The sequence below is a fragment of the Pelobates fuscus genome, chromosome 11 (assembly GCF_036172605.1).
Source record: "Pelobates fuscus isolate aPelFus1 chromosome 11, aPelFus1.pri, whole genome shotgun sequence".
NCBI lineage: Eukaryota > Metazoa > Chordata > Amphibia > Anura > Pelobatidae > Pelobates > Pelobates fuscus.
Window position 1 is genome coordinate 108,017,424 of NC_086327.1, and position 12,096 is coordinate 108,029,519.

The 12,096-nt window shown below is 46.0% G+C and overlaps 1 pseudogene; it reads right to left on the reverse strand.

Annotated features, from left to right (window-relative positions):
- Nucleotides 1-418: 418 nt before the first annotated feature.
- On the reverse strand, nt 419-1,496 carry LOC134576954 (lamin-L(III)-like; annotated as a pseudogene).
- Between the last annotated feature and the right edge of the window lie 10,600 nt (nt 1,497-12,096).

The following is a 12,096-nucleotide window of genomic DNA, read 5'->3' on the forward strand; positions in this document are numbered from 1 at the left end:
CCACCAGGTGACATTGTTTACGTATGTAACAGAAAAAGGTTTGACAATTTTCCAAACCAAAATGGAATGTTTATAAATTGATCATCCCATTTCCTATAAACACAAAACCAGAACCATATCCCTTCATAGAATCGTATAAGCTTTAAATGTGCATTAGGGCAAGTCCATCTGCAGTTTAGAGGACATGTACTATTCCAGATGACTGTTCCACAAACCTATAAGCTGCATCAACAATATCCATCCCACGAACGTTCACATTTTTTAGGAAAAAAGATCAAACCTTAGAACAAATGGAATCAAAAGCACTCCAGTAGTAGAGGGTATTTACATTGAAGGGGGGAGGGAAAATAAAAAATACAAACCCAGCACTACATCAGTTGTTGCTTTAGGATATATTTTTTTCCCCCCTCTGACTTCTTTACATGACCCAACAGCTGGGATCCACTGGTTGGTGAGACTGGGCATGAAAAATGAGACTCTGTAAACTCCTCTTCATAAAATTATTCATCCATTTCACTCTCATCTCTGAATATCAGCTTTAGTGTACTCTCAGCACATTCTTGACCATTGGAGTCCAAAAGTGTTAATTTAACATCATCACCTGTGCCCCAACATATCTGAGATTTCCAAACCAAGTCAGACGGGGGGCGGTGCACAGCGCCTGCATATGCAGCCCAAATAGTTACACGTTGACCTGCTTCAAGGACAAATCTACCAGGAAACTTGTACACTAGATCAGTTAGGCTTCCATGCTGTTGCCTAACTGTCCATCCATGCATTTGCTGATCCTCTTCTGAACTTTTCACCAATCTGACATATTTTCCATCCGGATCGATGTCATTTATAGTCACTGGCCCTACCGAAGAGCCTTTCTGGACAACTTCAAACTCTCTTCTGGATTCAGCTCTCTCATTTCCAAGTTTCCTCTTCTTCCCACGCGCTAATCGAGAAACTGAAGTTCTCTGTGAAGGGCTTGGTGACAGTTTTAGCCTCTACTCCTCTCCTTCCAGCATCTTTCTGTCTGCATTTATTTCCATATCCAAGGCCAGTTTCATATCAAGCAACTGCTCATATTCATCCAGTTGAGTCTGCAGCTGTTGTCGTATCTCAGCCACTTCATGATCCTTCTCATTCATTTGCCTTCTGTGTGATTCACATGCATTTTCTAGCACCTCCTCAAGATCCCTTTGTTTAGCCTCAAGTGCAGAATTCTGCTTTTGATACTGGCTCAGCTGTGATGTTAAAGAGTATATTCTTAACTTTGTTGACAGGAGTTCTTCCCTGGTGGCACTCGCATAATCATTGTTCTTTGCTGCCACCAGCTGGGCATTCTCCAACTTGGCACTAAACGTTTTCTCCAACTGTTCCTTGTATTCTGTGATTTGTCACTCATGGTCTCTTCTCAACTCTTGCAAAGCTGTTGCTAATTTGCTTTCAAATTCTTGACATTGGCATAGTCGCCTTATCGGCATATGCATAACCCCATCATTACCCATCCCCCGATAAAACACTGACACCATAATTTTGGAAAAATTGATATCACAGCTTTATTGATTGTTACAGTAAATTTAAAGGTCATTGTCAACAGCATGCCAACATTGGCCTGCACAATTTCCATCTTGCATTTTTACCATTTAAACCCCCTGACAATGACCCACTCCTACATAAACATAATACTCAAAACATTGTAACACCATGTACTTAACATTGAACATATCACCATTGCCACCAAAGGGCACCACCCATTGCCACCAAAGGGCACCACAAGTGTAGGGGCATACCGAGACACCCCTACACACCTAGGTTCGGCGCCTACGACGAGCTTGAACCTACCAAACCAGTCCAAAGGCCTACATATTAGCCCTGAACTCCAATTTTAATCCATCTCACTCTTTTCTTCCCCCAACTTTACTCTCCACCCCCCGCCACAGCTCAGAGCTTGACTCCTCAATTTCCTGAGCACCTTCCCCACCCAGGAAAAAGATTGCTCTCTATACGACTTCCTGAAATCCAACAACAGAAAATCCAAGCCCACGTGGGAGAGATGGACCCCATCATGCCTGTAATAACCTGGGAGCATGTCTTCCAACTCCCTATGCCGAATCACAACCCCTCCCAACTGCTTAACATTCGCTGCCATCACCTTGTTGACTTTCCCCTTAATCTTGGCCACTGCGGAGGACTTCCGAGCATGCTGCCAGTGCAACCTCGGAACTATTTCCGACCATATAACCATAACCCCCGGCACTAACTCTCTCAGCCTGTCCACATCCCTCTTCATACTTGCAATCAACTCCTTCTGTGGTACCAGACCTATATCATTGCCCCCTGCGTGAAGCACAACCATGTCCGGAAACTGCCCTAAACAAATTTTGTTAAACATTTCCAAACAAATTGCATTCCAACCCCAACCCCGGTAACCAAACCACCGAAGCTGAACCATGGATCGCGGAAAGCCCAGCTGTAGACCATGACGGCGAACTGCAGCTCTCCAATGCGCCCAATATATATACGAGTGGCCAACCACCCATGCCGTCAAACCTGTAAAAACATAACGAGAACATAGACAAACACCAAAAGAAAACAACATAATACCACTGCCCACCACCAACCACCCCTATGGCTTACACCAACTTATCCGGCCTGACGTAGGATCTAAACCTCACCGACTCCCACCTGCCAATCCTCTTCACCAACTCATCCCCCAGGCCCAGTCTCGCAACCTCCATCGCCGCGCCAATCCTAAAGGAATGAGTCCCGAATTGGCCTTGGGCCACCCCCAGCCTTGACAACGCCATCCGGAAGACCCTGAGAGACTGAAACTTTGATAGGGAAGAGCCGTCCGCGTGCCTAAAAAAGGAGCCTCTGGTATTCACCCGGGAGCTCCCACAACGTAACCAAACTCCCTTTCCCCAACACGTCTGTTTTGGAAAGCCTCAAATTGATCACCCTATTATTCCATACTTCCACATCTACCGCCTGAAGCCCCCCGGCCCCAAGACGATTGCTGCTGACCAGCTCGCTGACTCGAAACACCCGGAAAAAGGCAAAACTAAAAACCACTGCGAACAATGCGACTTCATACCTTGAAAAGCACACTTCGGGCAGCACACAGAACAAGACAAAATGGCGAAGAAGCCGCACTACCGGGATAGAGGACGCTGAAAGCCCATTTACTGTCTCTACCACCGCCATATTGTCCGAAAAGAATACAACTTTCCTATTCCGCAACTGAGGACCCCATAATGACAGTGCTACAACCAATGGGAACAACTCCAAGAATGGCAAGTTGCGGATCAGCGGGCTGGCCTTCAATGCCGTCGGCCACGTTCCCACGCACCGGCGGCCCGCGAGGTAAGCCCCAAAATCGATACTCCCCGATGCATCTGTAAACAGCTCCATGTCAGGGGAAGACGCTGCCGGCTCCTGAAAAAACACCTTCCCATTAAAGTTCCATAAAAAGGCCACCCAGTCGTCCAGATCTGCCTTCATAGCCGCCGAGACCCGAATAAAATGGTGCGGGAACACCACCCCCCGTTGCCCTCGCCAAGAACCTATTAAAGACCCTACCTACTGGAATCACCCGACAGGCGAAGTTTAGCCGACCCAGCAGTGACTGAAGCGTCTGGAGCGTGACTTTTTTAGCTCCCCATACCTCAGCCACTGCCTTCCGAAGTGCCAGCAACTTCTCCTGCGGCAGCCTACACTCCCCTTTAACCAAGTCTATCTCCAAGCCCAAAAAACTCAAGTATGTCGTAGGTCCCACCGTTTTGACCCCGGCCAAGGGAACTCCAAAGACATGCACCACCCACTCCAGTGTCCTCAGTCCTATGCAGCATTCCTCCGAACCGGGAGGCCCGACGCATAGGAAATCATCCAGGTAATGAACCACAAGCTTAGTGCCCGCCTCCATCTTTACCACCCATTTCGAGGAACGTGCTAAACTTTTCAAAGTACGCACACGATATAGAGCACCCCATTGGCAAGCATAAGTCCACAAAATACTCTCAGTCGAAGTGACACCCCAATAAATGATGACACTTGGGGTGAATTGGAAGCAGGCGAAATGCCGCCTCCACGTCCACCTTCGCCAATAATGCCCCACGACCCGCCCGCTGCACCAAATTCACCGCTCGGTCGAATGAGGCGTACGACACTGAGCACAGTGCCATGTCAATGTCGTTAACCGACGACCCCTTGGGGTAAGAAAGGTGATGTATTAGGCGGTACTTTACCAACTCCTTCTTGGGAACCAACCCCAGTGGGGAAACCCGCAGGTTAGGTAGAGGGGGCTCATTGAACGGTCCCGCCATCCTACCCAACTGAACTTCCTTAAACAACTTCTCCCGAAGCACCCCCGGAAACCCCCCCACTGATTTTAGGTTGCGCAACCGATGTACCGTCACCCGCTCCCGATTTCTGTAAAAATATCAATTCCTCCCAAATGTCTATATTCACAAATGCACAACAAAATGGAATTTACAGATATAACAACATAAAGACGCATATAAGGTAACATTGTGTTGATCACCAAATGAATGTATCTCTAGATTGCATTTACAAAGTTTCAGGAAAAACAGGTGTATCTCTCAGTATTGGGTAATCAACCTCTAATCCTTGAGTCTGTTGATGTAGATTCACTTAAATACATTAAAACATTGTATACAAAAGAAATACTCTCAAGGAGCATAACACCATTTTATGGTATAGACAAACAATCCCACGCAGTGGCGTACACACGATCCATGGGGCCACAGTTCGAAAATTGATCCGTTGTCCCCCCCCCCCACCCGGCGCTTACTCTCCGCGGACCGGGGCCGCAGCACATGGCGGCGGGCAGCTGGTCGCAGGGCGGCGAGGGAACACTGATCCTCCTGTTCAGCTCCCTTGCGCGCCGCTTAGTGATGCCGGAGTGACGTCATATTCCGGCTCCGGCATCACTGCGGTGCGCGTGAGGGAGCTGGGCAGAGAGTGCTCAGGGGAGAATGCTCCATTGCCAGCCTCGGGGGGCCCTGAGGTGGCCAGCTCCTGGGCCCCCCAGGAGAAGAGGCTGGCAAACTGGTGTACATACCGGGTCTCAGGGCGACAGCGGGAAGGTACGCCAGTGATCCCACGATCTTCTATGCTAGTCCTTTAGTCTGTGGCCCAATAAAACTCATAAAGAAATCTGTTATTGGACTATTTCATCAGCTCACTGTGCATGCACACAATGTGAGTTGGGGAGGGAGGCTATGGTGGGGAAATGTTTTTTTTGTTACAATAAGCATTATTGAGCTGACAGAGAGGCAGAAGGGCAAAACTTGCAGGCTCTCATGGGAAGCTTAATACATTGTCCGCGTATTAAGCTTCCCATGAGAGCCTGCAAGAGGAACACTGATGTATTTTATGCACAGAATTTACATTTGGCAGTCCGGAACAAGAGTAGTGTTATAGAGTGTAACTAACCCCGGTACAAAAATGCAGATTTCCCTGTATGTGCTGCGTTTCCAGCAGAAATGCTGCACGTACAGATTCCTTTACCACCATCACCACTTCAAGTCACTGAAGTAGTCATGGTGGTTGGAGTAACCCTTTAAAGATCTGGTTGAAATTAAACCATTTTGTTTTTTAGGCAGCCTGCGTCTGTCACAGCCAGGGGAGGTGTAACTAGGCCTGTGTAAACAGAAACAAAATGGATTTAACTCCTAAATGACAGATAATTGAGCAGTGAAACTGCATGGAGCATGCTCTAGACCAGTGGTTCCCAAACTGTGTGCTGCGGCGGAGGGAGCCTCTGCAGGACCATAGGGGAGATCAGAGACAGTAATGCAGCAGCCGGCAAGGGAGGAAGCACTAACTTGCAGCTCTGCCGGCTTCTCCTTTTGCGAGCTCAGAGCTTTGCCCTAGGTTACCACGAAAATGCTCCGAATCTCGCGAAAGTGAATTCTAGCAGCTCCTGAGGCTGCTAGAGTTCACTGGGACCACCAGGGCTTCCCCACCGAACTACCAGGGATTGCAGGAAATGTCCACCCTCTCAGGCAAAGGTAAGCAGGGAGCGGTAATATAAAAATTATTTTTTTTTATTAAAAAAAAAAATATATATATATATTTATGAATTTGCCCTCCTACCCCCACAGAGACACAATAACTCCCCCATACACACACACTACTCCCTCCCCACACTAAACCCCTGATGCACATACACCCCTCACACGCACATTGCACCCCTCACACACACTACTGCCCCTATCCCTTTCTACAGCCCCTATCCCGGTAGATCCCAGGTTAGTTGTCAGACTGTTCTTAAACAGTTTGACTACTTACTCTGGGAGGGAACTACAGCACTACTGGCGCCATAACCGCTACAAAGTGCTGCAGTGGTTATTGTGCCTGGATTGTTTCTTTAAATAATCTACTGATACCGGAGAAACTGACGGAAGCCAAGCACAGAGAGATGGACACAGGTTTCTTCAGGAAGGAAGAGATTCTTTATTGGATCACCGATCGGGACTCAGAGGGACTAGCGTCACCAAAATACAGCAAAGTCTGAGCCCCGGACAATAGTGCAGGCTCCTTATATAGGCATATAACTCCTCCCATATTAAGCTCCACCCGCACATTCTCTTAACCAATCAACACAAATAAGAATTAACTTCCTGTTTGACCGCATGGCTTGTCCAGCACAATGGAGGAGGGGGAATACTATATCCTGTATTCTTGCACATGCTCCGTACACTACTGATCGTATCTTGCCACGTGCAACCAACTGATCGATACGTCAGCATATGCACGTACACATGCCACGTGGTAATCTCGGCCTACTAAATTTATTTTTACCGAGATTCCACCACATTCCCCCCTTTGATGCCTCTTGATATTTTACAATTACTTGAGGCATCACATAACCTTAGTTTTGCTTACACCGCAAGTTACCTTGAACCAGACCAGACTTATCTTATGATGTGAATCTTTTAACACTCATCTTCCTGCATTGGTTCTCCTTGATCTAGAGCCTTATACTTATATATCGCCATTATCTGTGCAGCAGCCTTCCTCTCTGCTATACTTCCTATCAGGCTTTGCACAGACCTAACTACTAAGGGTATAAGACACGGTAGGAGTAGACACAACAGTAAAATCAGTAGGACTCCACCTACCACTGCCTTAAGCCCTCCAAACCACTCATACCAGCTACCAAACCAACTACTTGGATTGTACCCTTTCCATACTTGAGTAGGCACATGCGCTAGTTTAACCATATGGCTAGTAAGCTCAGCTATTGCTTGCCCTTCGTCGTCTATTTGAAGACAGCAATTGCTTAGGTTAAACTTCCCACATACACCTCCCTCTACTGCCAAAAGGTAATCCAAGGCTAATCTATTTTGGTAGACTGCTGTCCTCATCCTGGTGTTATGCTTCGCTAGAAGATTGAGCGCTTGTGATGTCTCATTTGTGATAATCTCAACCACCGCCTGTAATCTTATAATACGGTTGAGCATATAAATAGGGGTTCTATAACCAAAGGTACCATCCTCAGCCCACGTGGCTGGCCCATAATAATCTATAATACGCTGGGGAGGCCATTCATTATCTTCCCAGGTGCCTATCTCTATGGGTCCCCTTTTCTTCCTATGATTCACATCATACACTTTAACACCTAAAGTCTCACCTGTTTCAATCGGTAACAAGAAGAAGGATGGTTTGAGCATACCCAACACACATGCCCCTTCCCAGTCCTGTGGCAGCTCCGAATAGGCTTTCTTACCACAGATCCAGTACAAATTTGCTGGGGCTCTCCAGGTAGATGTGATAGATAGATCAAACCACACATCCTTTAAATTGGCGTATCTAGCAAACGGGTTTGATGGTTCTGAGACATTTGAAGCCGACCACCAAGTTGTATTCTTTGTATCATCATCATAAGCTTTTTGCCCTAGACAAGTTAATTCTCCTACAGAAGTATTATACATTATTCCTTTCCTTGCTATGCAAACATAACCTATGATGGAGGTCTTTAATCTCCACTCAGATTTACCTCTAACACTCATATGATAATCGGCTTGTGTAGATATTAATTGGTCAACTGCCTCAGAACCGGACATTACCTCCTTTGCTTCCCAAGGCCATTGGTCTCCCATGTTAGTACCTCCACACACATAGCAGTTGGTAACATTAAGACTACCGGCAATACTTTCAGCTAGATCAATGAACAGGTTTTTAGCGTTATGGGGGATCTTATTATCTATACTCATCTCTTCATAAAAGGAATGGTATACTTGATGAGTCTGGGAGGATACCGTATCAGTCTCTATTCCTATAAACAATAATGTCCCAGGATCTAAACCCGTCCCGTATATCTGAAACCCAAATAAATTGCCATACTTATCTAGGAACTTGTCGGGGTTATTAATAAGTATATGGACTGGGTTGCATTCCATAGACTTACAATAAGGGCTAGTCGGCAACTTAGTCACTATCATGTCTTTGTCTACTGTCTGTCCCCAAGTCGCCCACCCCACACAAGACCAATATGGGCAAAAGTTATAGTCTTTATTTGGGCATCTAGGACTCACATATTTATTTTTACTACTGGGACAAATATATTTATCATTAGACCCATACGTCCTCTCCCATCTAAGATCCCCACATACATTCCACGGCTTTCTACCACTCGATATCGCTTTGCACGCATCAAATAGCAGAACACCCGAAGAATGTACGGATTCTAACACCGTCTTGTTAATTAGGGTCCCCTGAGGATCTCCATTCCTGAGAGTCAACCAAATTGTACGAGGTTGATACTCCGGACTGAAGCACTTAGGTTCTCCTACTCCTAAATGGCACACACTATAGTCTATATTTAAGTATCTACATCTCGATACATCTCCTTTACACTCGTATTGTGAATGCCAAATTAGGGTTTGGGAAATATGGTTACCTGTTCTCGTAGTCTTAATGCATACCTCACAGCTAGGAGTGTCGGTACCTCTACCTTCCTGAATATAAAAACACATGTAAATAAACACAATCAAAAGCACATCTTTCGCCGTCATCCTCAGTCTTCGTCCGTGCGATGGAACCTCAGCTTCCAGGATGTGAGGGCTGCAGGGAATGGAGTCCTGCTCGTCTTCACAGGTGTCCCTTCGAGACTTTCCTGGCTTATACACTATGTGTTGGTAAGAGGACAGGCTTTATTATGGCCTTCTCACTCACACTTGTAACAATAAAATTTGTAATCCACAATAATTCCTCGTTACTCCGAGTAGTACGTTTCAACCGGATCTTGCAGGGATTCTCTGGATCTGCTGTAACTTGCCAAGAATCGACTGCTGCTGGTTTAACCCTGGAGTGATGTATCCACGGAGTCACTTCGGCTACTTTTATCGCTGTAGGGGTAGACAAAAGAACAACATAAGGACCTCTCCACTTGGGCCCTAACGGTACATTATTCCACTCTTTAATCCACACTTGGTCTCCTGGATGATAACTATGAACAGGGGGATAAATATTCACAGGTAATCTATCTTGTACCCATTTCTGTACCTCCTCCATAGTCTTACCCAATTCTACAACCTGCTGCCGAGTAATTCCTTCTCCCAACTGACTCAAATCCCCCCTTAAGTTACCAAGTACGGGAGGTGGTCGTCCATACATAATTTCAAAAGGAGAGAGGCCCATCCTTCTGGTAGGGGTACTGCGGATTCGCAATAGAGCTATAGGTAAGAGAACGTTCCACTTAAGTTGGGTTTCCTGACACATTTTAGCCAACTGGTTCTTAATAGTTCTATTCATTCTCTCTACCTTACCAGAACTCTGGGGTCTATATGCAGTATGAAGCCTCCACTTTATACCAAGCATATGAGTCAGTTGTTGTAGGCACTGGTGAACAAAAGCTGGACCATTGTCCGATCCTATAGAACAGGGTAGTCCATATCGAGGTATTATTTCTCGTAGCAGGAATCTTACAACTTCTCCTGCTTTCTCTGTACGAGTAGGACATGCTTCTACCCAGCCTGAATAGGTGCACACAATTACCAGCAGGTAACGATGTCCACCCGATTTAGGCATCACTGTAAAGTCTATTTGTAGATCGGACATGGGGAGTCCCCCCATAAACTGGACTCCTGGTGGCTTTACTGGTCCTTGTCTTGCATTATTCTTAGCACACGTTACACATCTGCGTACAATGGCCTGAGTCAAGTTGGACAATCTTGGTATGTAGAAATGTTTCCTGAGAGATTCTTCAGTACTGTCTCTCCCAGAATGTGTCCCGTTGTGATAATTTTGGACAATTTCTACCGCTAGTGATGCTGGTATGACTATTCTTCCATCTTCTAGCTGATACCACTTGTTCTCCAAATACTTTCCCGGTTCAGTCTTTAACCACTCCTCTTCTTGAGCTGTATAAACTGGAGTCCATTGGGACAGTGGAGTTGGTATTAGAGCAGCTATATGCCCCACATACTCCTGTCTTCCTGATTCAGCAGCACGCTTAGCTGCACTATCTGCCATCCGATTTCCTTTGGTTACATCACCATCTCCTCTCAGATGCGCTCGACAATGTATGATACCGACTTCTTTCGGCTCCCACACTGCTTCCAATAGTTGTAGGATTTCAGCTGCGTACTTGATTTCTTTGCCTTCTGAATTCAGTAGTCCTCTTTCTTTATACAAAGCTCCGTGGGCATGAGTGGTTAAAAACGCATACTTAGAGTCCGTATAGATATTTACTCTTAAACCTTCAGCCAATTGTAACGCTCGTGTTAGTGCTATCAATTCTGCCTTTTGTGCTGATGTTCCTTTCGCCAGTGGCCGAGCTTCTATCACCTTGTCTATTGTTGTTACTGCATATCCTGCATAGCGGATCCCTTCTTTCACATAACTACTGCCGTCGGTGTAATATTGAACATCGGGGTTCTGGATGGGAAAATCACGAAGATCTGGTCTACTTGAAAATACTTCATCCATTACTTCCAAACAATCATGTTGACTTTCAGTAGGTTGTGGCAAAAGGGTAGCTGGATTTAAGGTGTTTACAGTCTCTAAATGCACTCTTGGGTTTTCACACAACATTGCTTGATACTTGGTCATACGGCTGTTACTAAACCAATGATTTCCTTTGTAATCCAACAACGTCTGTACTGCATGTGGGACTCGTACATAAAGTTCTTGACCCAGAGTGAGTTTATCGGCTTCAGCTACTAGCAGGGCGGCTGCAGCTACGGCTCTTAGACAAGGTGGAAGTCCGCTGGCCACTGCATCCAGTTGCTTAGACATGTAGGCAACAGGTCTTTGCCATGATCCCAAGTACTGTGTCAATACTCCCACAGCCATTCTTCTTTGCTCGTGTACATATAAGTAGAATGGTCGTGTGTGATCAGGTAGACCTAATGCTGGGGCACTCATCAAAGCCTTCTTCACATCTTCAAATGCCGTTTGCTGTTCTTGGGTCCATAAGAAGGGGTCGTGCTCTGTACCTTTGATAGCTGCGTACAGAGGTTTTGCTAGTATCGCATAGCTGGGAATCCATATCCTACAGAAGCCTGCTGCCCCCAAGAATTCTCGCACTTGTCTTCTATTCTTGGGTATTGGTATTTGGCAGACAGCTTCTTTTCTCTCTGGCCCCATAATCCTTTGACCTTCAGAGATATGGAATCCCAGATACTTGACAGTTGGCAAACACAACTGAGCCTTCTTTCTGGACACCTTGTATCCTGCCTTCCAGAGAATGTGTAGTAGATCGTGCGTTGCTTGCTGACAGATTTCTTTTGTAACTGCTGCTATCAACAAGTCATCTACATATTGTAACAAGACACACTCTCCTGGGATGGACTCGAAATCCAATAGATCTTGACTTAGGGCTGAACCAAATAGGGTAGGTGAATTTTTAAACCCTTGGGGCAGTCTTGTCCAAGTCATTTGGCGTTTTGAGCCCGTTACAGCGTTCTCCCATTGGAAAGCGAAAATACATTGACTTTCTGCGGCAATTCGGAGGCAAAAGAAGGCATCTTTGAGATCTAAGACTGTGAAGTAAGTAGCCCCGCCCGGAATTAAAGCAAGCAGGTTATATGGATTGGGTACAACTGGATGTATGCTAACAACCGCATCATTGACTGC